Source organism: Dermacentor variabilis, chromosome 7, assembly GCF_050947875.1.
Source record: "Dermacentor variabilis isolate Ectoservices chromosome 7, ASM5094787v1, whole genome shotgun sequence".
NCBI lineage: Eukaryota > Metazoa > Arthropoda > Arachnida > Ixodida > Ixodidae > Dermacentor > Dermacentor variabilis.
This window is the reverse complement of record NC_134574.1, coordinates 13,461,947-13,478,392: the sequence shown is the minus strand read 5'-3', so window position 1 is coordinate 13,478,392 and position 16,446 is coordinate 13,461,947.

Genomic DNA, 16,446 nt, shown 5'->3' with positions numbered 1-16,446 from the left:
GAGACAAGACACCTTGAAGACGCGCTTGGCAAGTACCGTTCCGTCTGTCACAATGATTCATTTTCTACTATAACAGCACGTAAAAAGCTGTTTTAGCTTTATTATTAGGCGAAAACATGTTTTGTTTAACTATGAGAACTTGTTATTGTGTGTACGACTACATGTTACGTAAAAAGTATCAGTATAGTGAACTAGAAGGGGGTAGTGGGGTCAGGGAGAACCCGCGGGTGTGGCATCTCACGTCGACGCCGCCAGATGGCGCCACTAGAGCATGGGCTGTACGGAACGCGAAACTGAACATTTTCAACGTAGAGAAAGCCGTGTGCGCTTCGTGTCACGCCGAAAAAGGAAAGCGCGCAGCTCCGTAGCATGTTTTCTGAAAACTTCATCTGAAATTAAGACAAGGCGCAGAGAAAGGTGGAAAGACGGACGTTCTTCAAGCTTGCGTGAAAATAAAGCCGACCCAACGAGTGCAGACTAACGGCCGCACAACGATGCGACTGATTTCTAAACTAAAAGCTCGCGAACACCATAGAAGAGGTAAATATGTGAATGGGTAAATTGCTTAATTCATTTGCCATAAACCATTTTTATACAGATCAGGATCCAATTGCATTCACAAGTTCAAGTGAGCCAAACAATTGCGGTGCGTGTATACTAGCACATTCGGAACAGAGGCCAGATATGATGAGGTTTTATTCCTTTAACTGCGATTTTGTTTACGAAAGCATATATCCACTGAAAGCTAGGGAGTTAATCCTATGGTGATACCACTATTATGCGGTCGTAGTGGTTACCAGGGATAGCGAAATTTCGTAACACGTAGCAAAATAATTAAAGAGAACTCGTGGTAGCCACAAACAACTCGATCTTTATTGGTACGAAAGATGGGCGCCTACTCCTTTCTCAAAGTACATGGCTGCTACGAGAGAGGCACTATGAGGAACGGCTTATCTTCGCGTGCAATTTCTTTTTACGCCGTTCCTGTCGCGATTGGTTGATCCATTTTACATAGAAGTGAAGCCTGGTCAGCACATAGAACTTGGTCAACTCTGTTGTGAGCGCATCTTAGTGCTGGCTGCAGCCTAAGGCATAGCCGAAGTTCTCCTTCACTAGCAACATTACATCCACTATGCTGTCACTGCAGAGTTTCTCTCGATCGGCTTAAGAACACAGTGAAGATGTCCTCCAACTTATTGACTGCCCTGAAAAGCTCCAGGAAGGATATAACAACCCTCCCTTGACGCATATCACAGTGCTTTCTGCTTTCCGTATTGGGGGTTTCGATAAGAAAGGCCTTGCAAGACATGCAGTCATAACACTTCAGAAACTTTCGAGCAACATACCCTGCCATGTAATGTATTAGACGGTCGTCGCTCTTCTGCTCCACCAGAGAAGGGGGTAGTGGGCTCAGGAGCCCTATGCATTGAAGCGAGGCGGCGAGTGTGGACGGGACGCGGATTTCGGTGGCGGCGCTGTAGTCGCGTTGGGAAAGAGAGCAACGAAAGCAAAATGGCCAGTCCAAATTTGAACGCTGAACAAATAGCAAATATAGTCACTAGAGTGGAGGAAGAAATTGGCAAGTCGCCAAGTAAGGGGTGGGAATATGGTGAGCTTCTAAGTGTAATAACGACAGAAACACGGAAAGAGAAACAACATGTTCGTTGGAAAGGAAAAAAGAAACCGAAAAGCTGGTGGAACAAGGAGATACGAGAAGCCATCGCCGAACGACAGAAAGCATCTCGAGAGCACAGGCAGGCAAAGAAGGCGCAGTTGCCACAGGATGAAGTAACCAGTAAATGGGAAATATACCGGGAGAAAAAGTCTATGGTTCAAATACTGGTGCAAGCAAAATTAAAAGGTGAAAGTGAACGTTGGTTGTCAGAAATACGTGAGAAAAAGAAGGCCGCACCTAGAATATTTTGGAATCACATAAAATTATTAGGCAGGAAGGCAACAACAATACAACAACATATCCTAGACGAAGATGAAAACAGACTGGAAGGAGAAGCAGCAATAAATTACATCCAAAAAGTAACAGCCGAATCTTTCCAAGGCAAGGACAAGGTTGTATTTGAAGAAAAAAAGAGCATGAAAGAGACCCAAGGGGGAAAGGAGCTAGTGCTTACAAATTTAAACTGGAAGAAAGCGGAAGAGAAAATTCCTAAGCGCACAGCCACAGGGCTAGACGAGGTTCCCGTTAGGCTGATAAATGAACTGGGACCAAAAAGTAAGGAAGCTCTCGTGAAAGCAGTTGAAAAAACTTTAAAAGATAGACGAATACCAGACAGTTGGCGACAAAGTAGAATGAATTTAATTTATAAAGGTAAGGGGGAGAAAGACAGAATTCACTCGTATAGACCGTTGACCATTACATCGGTAATATACAGGCTAGCAATGCAGGCAATCAAATTAAAGCTTCAAGCATGGGCAGAAAATAATGGCATTTTGGGAGAGCTTCAGAATGGCTTTAGAATAGGTAGGCGTTTGGATGATAACTTGTTTGTTCTTACTCAGTGTATTGAAATATCAAAAGCAGAAAGCAGACCGTTGTATGTGGCCTTTTTGGACATTACAGGAGCATACGACAACGTAGACCGCAGCATTTTGTGGGATATTCTGGAAGGGGAAGGCTTAGGTAACGATTTTATACAGCTTTTGAGAGAGATTTACCTAGAAAATACTGTTTGCGTTGAATGGGAGGGGATGAGGAGCGCGGAGAAAGTTCATATCAACAAGGGACTGAGGCAGGGGTGCCCTTTATCCCCGCTGCTGTTTATGATGTACATGGTGAGGATGGAGAGGGCGCTAGAAGGAAGTAATATCGGGTTTAATCTCTCATACAAACAGGCAGGTACAGTAATAGAGCAGCAACTCCCAGGTTTATTTTATGCGGACGACATTGTGTTGCTGTGGACAGGAAGGCAACAATTTAGGTTTGAAATTTAGTGTTAGAAAATCAGGTGTTATTGTATTCAATGAAAACAGTGAACAGACAGTGGAGATACAGGGCCAAGAAATACCTCGGGTAACAGAATATAAATACCTTGGTATATGGATAAACGAAGGCAACGGATATATGGAAACACAGGAAAAAACCATAACAGTCAAGGGGAAGAGAAATGCAGCCATAATGAAGCACAGAGCGCTATGGGGATACAATAGGTACGAGGTCCTCCGAGGTATGTGGAAAGGGGTAATGGTTCCAGGACTTACTTTTGGAAATGCGGTTGTTTGCTTTAAATCAGGGGTACAATCAGGCCTCGACGGGAACCAAAGGTCAGTGGGTCGCCTCGCATTGGGCGCTCACGGGAAGACTACAAATGAAGCTGTGCAAGGGGATATGGGCTGGACTAGTTTTGAAGTGAGGGAAGCTCGCAGTAAAATTGAGTATGAAGAACGGCTGAGGAATATGGAGGAAAGTAAATGGGTTGGGAGAGTGTTCAGGTATCTGTACAGGCAAAACATTGATTCACAGTGGAGGAAAAGAACTAGGAAGCTTACCAGCAAGTATGCGGCCTGTGGGGTGGGCAACACAGCAACAAAGAAGGTCAAGCGGAAAGTCAGAGAGGCTGAATTAATCTCATGGGTGGCGGCAATGGAAAAGAAACCTGCCATGAGTAACTACTTAAGGGGAAAAAACGAAATTAGGAAAGAAACCATTTATGATAACTCAAAGGGAAGCTCATTACTTTTCGAAGCGAGATCGGGATGCCTTAGAACACGCACCTATAAAGCGAGATATAAGAAGGAAGAAGAAGCATGTGCTTGCTGCGGTAAAGCTAGGGAAACGACGGAGCATATTTTATTAGAATGTAAAGACATCTATCCAGCGGTCGATTTAGGCACCACTGGCCTCCTTGAAGCCCTTGGGTTCAGCGGGAGCAATGGTAAAGCAAACAGGTCCGCAATAGACATCAGTAAGAGGCGATTGGAGGATTGGTGGAAGAAAAGTAGGGAAACTACAAAAGACGGAGACGTACAAAAGCACAGTTCGCAATAGGGTATCAGAAAATTTGGACGTGGTAGTTCATAGTGGTTTTTTTTTCATTGGTGAATCTAGGTAGGATATTAGGCAGCATAGTAGCAAGAGCTTGGTGGCGCAAGCCACCGCCCCGTTCCAAAGGGGACGCTCATAACATCCATCCATCCATCCATCCATCCTGGCTCCCTCGCGTGCGTCTAATGGCGTTTTTCACTGGTCGATCTGGAGCGGCCGCCGAAATCCTCGAGCGAGCGCTCGGGTTTCACAAATCCGAATCGGCCAGCGGAGCGCAAAAACGCTCCGCGGCGGATCACACAGGAAGTCTGCGTACACGTCGCACGAACCGGTTCCGAAAACCATGCCCGACTTCCGTTCTGTACGTTTCCACGGCAACCAAACTTGCCGTCCCCCGTGTGTAATTTGACCGTGGCAGCCGCATAGTCCGTCATTTCCATGTCGCGCCCGCAAGGATTGTGCATGGACAACGTGCATAGAAGGCTTCGTACAGCACCTGCGTCACTTCGTAATCGCTGTCGTCCGAGCTCTCATGGCTAAACGCGAGCGCTGCAGCAGCACCGAACGCAGCCATTTTGCGAAGCAACACAGTGTTGTGCGAACCAACCAGGTACCGATTCCGCTTGAAGACGGAAGTGACGTGGCTATTTCCGCCCGAATCCGCGCCTCGGCGGCGGAGCAAGTGAGAGCGATCCGGCGCGGAGCGAGTTGATCCGAAACGACCAGTGGAACGCGCGAACCCGCTCCAGATCGACCAGTGAAATTCGGATTCGTTGCCGCGGAGCAAGAAATCCTGCTCCGAATCGACCAGTGAAAAACGCCATAATTGTCGTACAAAAATCCCTCACGTGACCTGATCCTAGGTGCCTAGGGACAGGATCGTTTAGGGACTTTTGAGAAGGCATGATGGTTGCGCCGAGCGACGCTGTGGCGTGTTCGTTCTCGGCGTGATCGTTCACCGGCTCGCGCGGACCGCGCGTTGTTCAACGTTGCTTATGTGATTGTGCTTGCGTTGCTTGTGTGTTGGTTGTACGTACTTAGCGGGAAAAGCCGCGAGTAGTGGTGATGCGACAGTGCGGCTTTCGCCATCTGTGCTTTCGCCTCGGTGAGCTCTGGCAATACAGAATCTGCGTTGTGTGACCCGTGCTTCTTTGACAATTGAAATGTCGAAGTGGCCTAGCGCTTCGGCAGCGAAGTTCTGCGAACCGCGATGCCGTGGCGTGCGTTGAATCTCCGGCCCACGCCGACCGCTGGTCGTGTGTCTCCGCAGTGGGATCAGTACTTGTTGGCTAAAAGTCGGATTAAGTCTCGGTGAACTCTGGTGGTGTGAGATCCGTATTTCTGAAGAATTCATTGGTGCTGACGATTGAAATATTCAAGTGGCGTAGCGCCACGGCAATGCAATTTGCGAACCGGCGCTGTGCAGCAGCGTCGTCGTGTTCGCCCCTTTTCGGCAGCGTCATCACATCGCACATGCACTTTTACTTGACGGGACTCGTAGGCGGAGGTATTGCACGTGTTTTTCGCCACGACTTACGTAAGTAATATAATGCATAAAGTGGTGTTTGCTCACAACTGTTCACGCGTCCTTGAAATAGGGCAGCGCATGTTTTCAATCGTGTTCAGCGCTAGTGCACTATCCGTCACTTCATGTGATTTACTTTTATCGTGGGCTTTCCGACAATTATCGCGTAGTGCTGTGAACATAACGGAGCTTTAGTGATGTCACATGATCTGCCAGAATTCCACGAAATGCAGAGTAGATGTTTAATATTCGTACTAAGGGCGCGATAAGCACAGTGAGGTGGAGCCTAATACTGTGCCCTGTAATCTTCAGCTGCATTTGTGCCCGTTTTTCGCGCTCTTAGTTTTAGCAACGGGACGCAGGGTTCGGTGCAAAGTTGGGACGAATGAATGTGAATACGTCGGCAATAACTTCACCGCAACACATTTGTTACCTTGAACATACTGCCCCGCCCGCTTTACTATAATCTCAGGTGCTCTCGAACTCTCTATTTGCCGGTATTTTTATTTTCACGTGCTGAATGGTCCTACCGCAATACATATATATAGTGAGGTGAAGCTGATTAATGTTGCCAAGTGCTTTGACAGTGTCAGATCTAACAGTTATAGAATGACATGGCCAATACAACAGCTCATACCTTCACTTTAACAATTCTATTAGGACTGTCAAACTAATCTTACAGCACAGAAAAGCAACGTAAACACCTCAAGAGTTGATTAGCAAGTAATACTGGAAAGTTCAAGTCTAGTGACCAAGGGTGTGGTGAAGTGCTTTAAACATTCAACCAACACACCTTAAGTGCTTAAAAATTTCTAGCATATTGATGCAGGCTGATCAGACTTACTTTGATATTGGTTGTTTTAAAATGAAAATAATAGTACTGCATAAGAGGACGCAAGCGACTCGTGTGCTGCTTGGTTATGCAAACCACATGGGTGCCAGAAATACCCAAACATGGTGCTTGTTTACACACGCTGCTTGCATCCACTAATCTAACGCTCTCTAATGTCAGCAGTATAAAGAGAGGCTGTAAAAATATGGCTTTGAATTTCACAACTCCAATTTTGTTTCTTCTGTACTTGTACAACCTATGGTTTTGTGACAGCATCTGCCTAGCTCATTGCCACATTTTGTGACAAAAGCAGTGATGATTCAATCAGAGTTGCCTGTGCTAATATTACTCCAATAATTCTTTAAACAGTTCATTTTTTAAGCACAAAGCATGTCATGCCCAACTAGAAAATTAACCATGCAATAATCTACTAGAAGTGGCTAAAAAATCAGCAGTCTTCTGAAGTCAGCTTGATTTGCAGCTGCTAAAATTGGCTATTATTGAATTAGGGCAAGGAAGAAATGGCTTGAATAAACATATGTCTCATCAGAAAGTTGCGGTGGTGTGCTGCAGGCTAAAAGCCGTTTTGGCATTGGTCTACCTCTGTCCCAAAACCAGGCACCACAGCCAAGGCGACTTCACTTGGCTTTGACAGCTTCAAATTCGCTTTCACAAGCACGTAATACTCAGTCGAGGTGAGCTCAATGCACATCACCCGCACTGGGGATGCAAAGACATACGGCCAAGAGGATGCCACCTTGACGAAGCAGACACCACAGAGTGCACATGGCAAAGATGGAGTCATTTTTCAGATGTTGAGGAATCTTGCCGAAACAAGGAAGCAAGCACTATTGCTTGTAATCAATGAAATCTGGAATATTGGAATTCCCCACAGAGTGAAAACACTTGGTCATGATGCCACTGCCGAAACCAGGCAAGAAACCTGACACCATAGACAACCTTTGATCAGTCTCACTCACATTGACAGTGTGCATATTGACTGAAGGAATGTGCCTCGCGAGGCTGAACCAGCATCTGGGAAAGACAATAGCCTCTTTCTGCATCAAACCATCGTCAATGCCAGCCGCTTTGGATGAAAGATGTATGGGTTCTTAGTCACAGTCCAACCAAGAAGGATGTTGAGCACAGTCTGCAATGAGGAGGTACTGGTGGCCTTTCGTGAAGCCTGCCCAGTCATTAGTGGTGTGAAAGCCTCTAATGCAACCATATGTTTGAATATGAAGTTGTAGTAAACAGCCAAAGACTTTTACCAACTGCACAGGTGGAAATGCAGGTAAAACCCGGACCAGCACACTTGGTTGCAGGAGTGATTCGCTGATGAGGTAAGAAGGTGACTTAACAGTTGGTGATAAGGTACACCGAATGCAGGTATGCGCAATATGTATACATACTGTTAGGCTGAAACAGATTAATTTTCTCCAAAGCAATATCGAAAGCTCAATTTTGTTTAGGATGCCACTCATGTGCTTTATGTAAGTGTGGACATCATCATCATCAGTCTGGTTACACCCACTGCAGCGCAAAGGCCTCTCCCATACTTCTCCAACTACCCCGGTCATGTACTAATTGTGGCCATGTTGTCCCTGCAAATTTCTTAACCTCATCCGCCCACCCAACTTTCTGCCGCCCTCTGCTACGCTTCCCTTCCTAGCAGTGTGGACAGGGTTATATACAGCAGCATAGGCAAATGATACTAGATACAGCTGTTATGCGTAATATTTTTTCTGGACTAAATTCTTGCTCCTTGAACTCATTCGAGATCATTAACTGTAGCACCAAAGTAGTGGAACACTACCAGAACAAAGGCATGTAGCGTGCACATCTCAATTCTTCTTATGCCAGTCTTCTTTTTTACACCAATAGCTGCTATGGGCCAACTCCCCTGGTTCTGATGTCTACTGGTGTTGTCACTCTAATTCCCAAATTTATTGCTAGAATATTGCAGATAAAGTTCTCATTGTGATTGATTCAAACATATGATCAAAAGATTGGCAGTCCACAATTCTACATTTCAGCCACTCTGCTGAAGGTACAGTCGTGGCGAATACCGATCCTGGAGAGTGCGATCTAGCCAACAGGTGCCATGATTGGCTAACACCTGTTCAATGTCTGCGTGCTGTATATAGAGCTGGCGTCCACGCCTTCAAATTCTTACTCATCACTTTCCCCACTTGTGAAGGCAGTACTATGTTAATTTTTCTTCTTACATGTAATGACAGTGATTGGGTGTAATCTTCTAGTGCTTGGTTTCTCAGATTTTCTGGATGGGGCTGGTTGATGGGGCAGAGCGCGAGACCTAGCAATGGGTAGCTCAAATATAGCTTTGAGAAAACCAAATTAATTCAGCAGTAAGAAGCTAAAGGGTTGTTTTTCTGGAGACTAGTGACCAAGTCTGGATGTGAAACAGGAGGAAGAAAACTAGTCTTTCCACTTCAACACTGGGAGGCACAACTCCCACTTATTTTACTTCTTTAAAGGAGATTACTGACTTGCACTGGCAAGTGTTCACTTCAACAAACACCGAATGAAGCAAGCTTCCTGCGCATATTTCACCATTTATTGCATCACTTTCACAGTATGAGTGGAACTCCAATTTTCGTTATGCCACAACTTGCCCAATCTTGTGTTTTGCAGTAGGATTTTAGCAGTGCTATTAAGGCACTTACATATTCGTGAATAGTAGTAGAGAAAAAAAGTAAGAAAACAGTGGCTCTTCGTGCATCGACTATGCATGCACCTGGTGCTCTCATGTCCATTTTTTCCGCTATCTGCTAAACCGTTCTAAACAAGAAAAGCTCATACACAATTATTTTGCAGAGTCAGACAACTAAACCAGTATCCTTGGTAATCAAGGTTTATTTATTTGGCGACATTTTCTGTGGCCCTGCTATTGGGCTTTCTTTTCATCCTTTTCTGCTTGCAGATTCATTAAGAAGTGACATGACAGTTTGACAATTTTAATCATTGAAAGACTTAGCGAAACCTTTTTTGGGTTGTTTTTCCTTGCTTTCAGACTCTGCACATTGCCTTTTAAGGCATGTTTTAAGTGTTTCTTTTTTTTTATGGAGAGGGCATGTTAACATCTTTTACACCATGTCAATTATATGGTGCCATAGTGCATTCTTGGATGGAGTCTTGCCCTTTCATTCAGTAAAATATGTTTTTTTGTGTCATAGGCCGTTTTACATTTGAGTACGAGTGTAGCATTTCGCTAAGTTTTGCCTCTGTCACCCAAGCTTGCTACCCACTGTTGTTGACATGTGACTTTTGTTCAATAAAAGGAAGTCTGTCACTTATCCTGTGCACTGGTTGTCTTTTTGAATTACGATTTGTTGCCTATATTAGTTATTTTGTTGTATCTCAGATTAGGAATGGCTATCAAAGTTGACATCATTTAATCATATTGCACACAATGTGGATGATATGTACTTGCAATATATTGCCACCATAAATAGAAGTTAATTCAAGAATAGTGCCTTTGCATGGTGGGGTAGCCATGAATTGTAGCTATAAGTTACCAGCACTGCAAGTAGCACTGTTTGTGCAGAATATAGTTCAACTCTACGACTTTCAAACATCATTGTTTTTATCTGCATTTGTATAGCTCCAGTTCCTGCGAATAACACGCATCTGGCGGAAGAGTGGCTTGCACCTGCAGTGGGGCCCAATGAATAGCCAAATTTCTGCCCGTTTTCATGTTATTAGCATATTAGTTGAGGCAGTCGTTCTTATAGTAAACTGTTTGCGCAGTGTAGAAGCCACTGCGGGTGTCAGGATCTTGTACACATCTTCAGCTTTGCAGGGGACACAGCATCTGGCACATAGTTTGTCACAGGCCATGTTTTTGGGGCAAGTTGTGTTTACTCACTTGCAAAGAGAGAACCAAGCTTGTTGGATATGAATTAAACCGCCTGTACACTCGGTGGCCTTCTTCATTTTGTGTGACATATATGGTTATAGCTACCCTTGCTTTATGCACTTCTTGTCCGGCAGCAGTTTTGCTTTTGAAACACTCAGGATAGCTTTCAGCAAGCTGGACAGGAATAGCACTGAAAAACCAGCAGATGTTAATTGTTGCACTTGTCATGCGAAGCTTCCTACAGTATGATGAGGATGGAAATTAATGAAGGTGTTCCTCAAGGCCTTCTAGCTTGTCATGAGTTTGGAGCAACGTGATGTATAGCACTTTTCTGATCGCATACTATAGGTTCAGCAGGTGTGGCCATGGTTGAAGTGCAGTGCAAGGTCAAGAAAACAGATATCTATGAGCAGCACACTGGTAAAGGAGACGCTGGGAAAACTAGTGGGAAGCCTGTTGAACATCTAATTGACCAAGTTGCTGGCTTCATCAGGCAAACTGTGATAAAGAGAAGGAAGTCATCAACACATCAGAAGGTTTTTGCATATAGACACTGCTAAGGTTCTCAGGCACGTCTCTTGTAACACGCCAACAAATCTTAGTGCGCAGGCTATGCATGACCAACTACATATGCCTTCTGTTTGGACAAAGAACTGCTCATTGTAACTGATGAAGATGGAGTGGACAAAAAAAAACGGCAGCTCCACTAATCTGGTTTCACTGGTATTAGCAGTGCTTTGTAAGTATGCATCGCCACACTCCCCACTGCCTTCTTGGTTGACATCAGCAAGGACCGGCTTGAGGCAAGGGGTAATAGACATCTTTACAAGCTAAAAATGCATGCATGCATGGAGAGCACGTTGTGTCCAAAAAGTAGGCACTTCACAGGGGCATTGGAGAAAAAACAGATTATTGACAGTGGCCAAAGGCAAGCTTATCTGCTACTAAACACCCAACACTGTTGCCATGTGACACCTCTGAAACAATCCTTCTGAAAGAAGAAATCATCCTTGTGCATCCATAAAGAGGGCGGATAGGCAAAGCCCCTTCAGCAATGCGGCCAGCTTCAAAAGGCCGACTTGGCACATCCTGAATGCTTCCTTCTTAGACTTTGCTGGGTGCAAGCATTCTACTGTCCAAAAGTTGTCATTGAGAGCACTGTTGGTTTGGTGGCAATACAGTTCAGAAGCGATTGCAAGAAACCTTTCTTCCGAGTTGGTCTGGAGGCTCATGGTGCTCACAAAGCAACACCATGAGACAAGCAAGGTGACCGGATGCCTCCAAGCCCTTGTTCGTGTATCACACTGTTCTGTTAGTAACAACCATCAGATCTGAAACCAACAAGCTCAAGTTCAGCACTCGTGTGGTTACTGTGGAGGATCCATAATAGAAAGCACAAAACAGAAAACTGAAGGGAAAGGATGAGGCACCACTTAACACCTAGTATTGCTGCAGCCCACCCCCTTTTATTTTGTCTGGTCATGCTACATTCTTTTCTATATATAGGCATGAACTTATCCTGTGCACAGCTTATTGCAGAGAGCATAGGTGATGTTCCCAATCGGTGTCCGATTTTTATATACACTATATGCTGGCTCAAAGAGGCTCGAAACACTGCAATGGAAGGTTCTAATAGAAAAGGTGCCTGGAAGAAAAAAAAAGCTGTGCTGCAACCATCTTGGCAACATCTTGTCCCCTTAATAAAAATTGTGCTTCCGTATAAACTTCAGCCCTCCAGTTTAGAGTAAAGTACCAGTGCACTTATGCAAAACGAATCAATTCTCAAAGAGCATGTGCAGTCCAGCCAGAAGCATAGGTATGAATCCGCATTGTGCTCCTGCATTGAAGGTGAATACTGCGTTACAAAATGACGAATATGCCTTAGTAAGCTTCCCTGCAATATGAATTTGTAATGTACAAAGAATTGTCAATTAAGCTTACCAAGAGCACAGATGCACTTGCAAATTATATCACAACTGAAAATAATGAGCAAACCTATGTGCCCTTTCCACTATTAGTATACTTTACTGCACAATGCTTATTTCCACCTCTGTATTGCGGTGTAGCAAGCTACGAAAGAAACGTTGCATAATTGAGCTTTTTAAGATTAACTTTTTTGCAATACACCTATGTTCTGCGGTGAAGCCTAAGCAATGTACTGCGTTGAAGCATACTAAAAGTGGAAAGGGGCCACTGTCACTGGTCATAAAAAGAGTTCTTTAATTATACCCTATGATTATACACTCGCGCAACCGCCGCCTCTCAGGTCGCCTGAGTGGACATACTATGCTGGGTGATAGCGGCCCCCTCCCACTTTTAGTATCCTTTACCGCGTAACTAAAATGCACTGCGGCGAACAAGCAGTACATTTGTATTGAGTGAATAAACAAATGCTTTTTACAACAGTACAGAAATAAACGCGCACCATGCATCAGTCTACCACATGGAAGAGCGTCGCAACAAAAGGTAGCTGATTCACACAGGCTGTGTAGCCCACTTATCAGTCGTAAAGGCTATTCTGGGTAATTCATAATTTCACACACACAGAAATATGTTTATATGTTTACGTTCGTACTCCTTGCGTAATAAGACTTCCAGAACTTCCACAACAGGTAGTAATTTACAACACACAAACGAAAACAACAGATACATATGCCTTGTTTTCAACTCGGTCGTCATGCAAATGACATATAGCACGGAAAAACGTGAACATGCTGTGTGTTAGCATCGTGAACTTCATACTAGGCAAGGAGCACACCACAATCCCGCGACAGCCGCTAATGAGACGAAAACGGGAGCACATATCTGTGAACGTGCAAATGGAGACCCTAAGCCACTCTGCCCCTCCACCACCCCCCGCTGCACGGCTGAACCACTCGTTTCAAGCACAGCACACCTAACACACATTCAGCACTGAACAGTGGGCGGTCGACGCAGTCGCATTTACATGACTTGTAGCGAGCAGCACATCCCTCGATGTCCGTTAAGCAAAGTCGGACACGGCGACGCCACATCGCGGTTCGCAGAACTTCGCTGCCGATGAGCTAGGCCACTTCGACATTTCAATTGTCAAGCAAGCACGGGTCACAGAACGCAGATTCTCTACTGCCAGAGCTCACCGAGGCGAAAGCCGCACTGCCGCACCACCACTACTCGCGGCTTTCCGCCAAGTAACGCAGAACCTACAACCAACACACAAGCAACGCACGTACAATCACATGAGCAATGTTGAACAACGCGGGGTCCAGAGAACGATCACGCCGAGGACGAACACGCCACGGCGTCGCTCGGCGCCAGCATCGCGCCTTCTCAAAAATCCCTAAACGATGCAGTCCCTAGGCACCTAGGATCAGGTCACGTGAGGGATTTTTGTACGACAAATAGACGCACGCGGCTCCCTCCGCTGCTTCGCCATAGAATAAAGGGCTTCGCGCGCTTGTTCATGCGGGCTTGATTCGCGACGACCCGCCGTGGTTGCTCAGTGGCTATGGTGTTGGGCTGCTGAGCACGAGGTCGCGGGATCGAATCCCGGCCACGGCGGCCGCATTTCGATGGGGGCGAAATGCGAAAACACCCGTGTGCTTAGATTTAGGTGCACGTTAAAGAACCCCAGGTGGTCAAAATTTCCGGAGTCCTCCACTACGGCGTGCCTCATAATCAGAAAGTGGTTTTGGCACGTAAAACCCCAAATATTATTATTATTATTATTATTATTGATTCGCGACGTTCTGTTTTCTGGTGTTTCAACGTACCGTTCGAGTCTGTTTCGCGCGCAGTCGGCCGAACACGTGAGCAGTAGGAAGGTCGAAACGTCAACGGCAGCGACCCTGCTTCGCTCCCGGCTCTGAAACAGGATATAAGTGAAAAAAAAAGGAAAGGAGCCGTCGTTCACCGCGCCGAAAGATGAATAAACACGGCGAATTTGGGAACGCAACTTGCACCGCCAAGACAAAAACTCGACGAAACGTGTGCGGTTTGTGTGCGAAACACGCTAAAAGAATAGGTGGATTTTTAAGCGATTCAACTGCAGATGGCCTAAGGGTGACGATATCTAGCGCATTATCACTGCTGGGTTATCTTGTCAGCCAGGGATTTAGGTATGTTATGGCATCCAGGTTAAGCCAGGATTCGCTGGAAAACTTTTTCGGTATAGTCAGGCAATCATGTGGGTCTAATGTCCACCCAACACCAACGCAGTTTCTAATTGTCGTTAATTGCCTATCCTTTTATAACGTTGCATGCGAAAATAGTACGCTCAGGCAATGCTGACCTTAATGGAGCTAGTGTGGAAATGAGTTATCTCCTGAGTACGCAAGATGCTCCAGCTCAATAAGCCAGGGCTGCTGCAATCGACCATCTCATTGAGGAAGGAAACCTAGCTTCAGCCGAGCGCATACTTCGTAGTATTCCTGCTGAGCAGAGAGAGTTGGTGGAGCAGAAGAGCGACGACCGTCTAATACATTACATGGCAGGATATGTTGCTCGAAAGTTTCTGAAGTGTTATGACTGCATGTCTTGCAAGGCCTTTCTTATGGAAACCCCCAATACAGAAAGCAGAAACTCTGAGTTCACTGTGACATGCGACAAGGGAGGGTTGTTATATCCTTCGCTGGAGCTTTCCAGGGCAGTGAAGAAGTTGGAGGACATCTTCACTGTGTTCTTCAGCCGAGAGAAACTCTGCAGTGACAGCATAGTGGATCTAATGTTGCTAGTGAAGGACAACTTCGGATATGCCTTAGGCTGCAGCCAGCACTAAGATGCGCTCACAACAGAGTTGACCAAGTTCTATGTGCTGACCAGGCTTCACTTCTATGTAAAATGGATCAACCAATCGCGACAGGAACGGCGTAAAAAGAAGTTGCACGCGAAGATAAGCCGTTCCTCATAGTGCTTCTCTCGTAGCAGCCATGCACTTTGAGAAAGGAGTAGCTGCCCATCTTTTGTACCAATAAAGAGTTGTTTGTGGCTACCACGAGTTCTCTTTATATTGCTGTGTTACGAAATTTCGCTACCCCTGGTAACCACTACGACCGCATAATAGTGGCATCACCATAGGATTGACTCCCTAGCTTTCAGTGGATATATGCTTTCGTAAACAAAATCGCAGTAAAAGGAATAAAACCTCATCATATCTGGCCTCTGTTCCGAATGTGTTAGTACACGCGCCGCAATTGTTTGGCTCACTTGAACTTGTGAATGCAATTGGGTCCTGACCTGTATAAAAAGTGTTAATGGCAAATGAATTAAGCAATTTACCCATTCACATATTTACCTCTTCTACGGTGTTCGCGAGCTTTTAGTTTAGAAATCAGTCGCATCGTTGTGCGGCGTTAGTCTGCACTCGTTGGGTCGGCTTTATTTTCACGCAAGCTTGATGAACGTCTGTCTTTCCACCTTTCTCTGCGCCTTGTCTTAATTTCAGATGAAGTTTTCAGAAAACATGCTACGGAGCTGCGCGCTTTCTTTTTTCGGCGTGACACGAAGCCCACACGGCTTTCTCTACGTTGAAAATGCTCAGTTTCGCGTTCCGTACAGCCCATGCTCTAGTGGCGCCATCTGGCGGCGTCGACGTGAGATGCCACACCCGCGGGCGCTCCCTGATCCCACTACCCCCTTCTAGTTCACTATAGCTGTAACTCCCTCGCTATGGTGGCTGGAAGGGAGAGTTGACGCCAGCGCCGGCATATCCGCCGAGAAAATGCGATCCTCTCGTTCATGCGCTGCCGCAAAGGCCGCGGTGGCGTTGCGGTCAGCTTGGCGATGCAGTCACGCGGTTGCGCGCGTGTGCAGCTTGCCGCGGTGTGTGGCCTGCGCGACAGCGTTCCGTTTCTTCGCGGCTGCCAAAGTGTTATCTCGTTTGTGGCAATATGTGTTTCGCTGCTGACATGTTAATGTGAGTGCCGGACTTCGCCGAACAGATGAATTCCAACGCAAAAAAACGCGAGGCAGCGTCACTGCTTCGCCCCTGGCTGCACGTCCGGCTATGTGTCGTCGAGGCAGCAGGGAGGGTGCTCTAAACTTAAGAGTTGCTAAGTTGCATATCGCTTCAAGGTCGAACGTCTTAATTTTTTTATTTAGAGGAAAGTTATATCCCTGCCTCCCCATTTCTTAGTGGGTGTTCAATGTTTAATGTTTTTCTTTCAAATATACACAGAAGCATGTGTAAATGTGATATCTCGTATTTTGAGTTACCCTCAATGTATGATGTG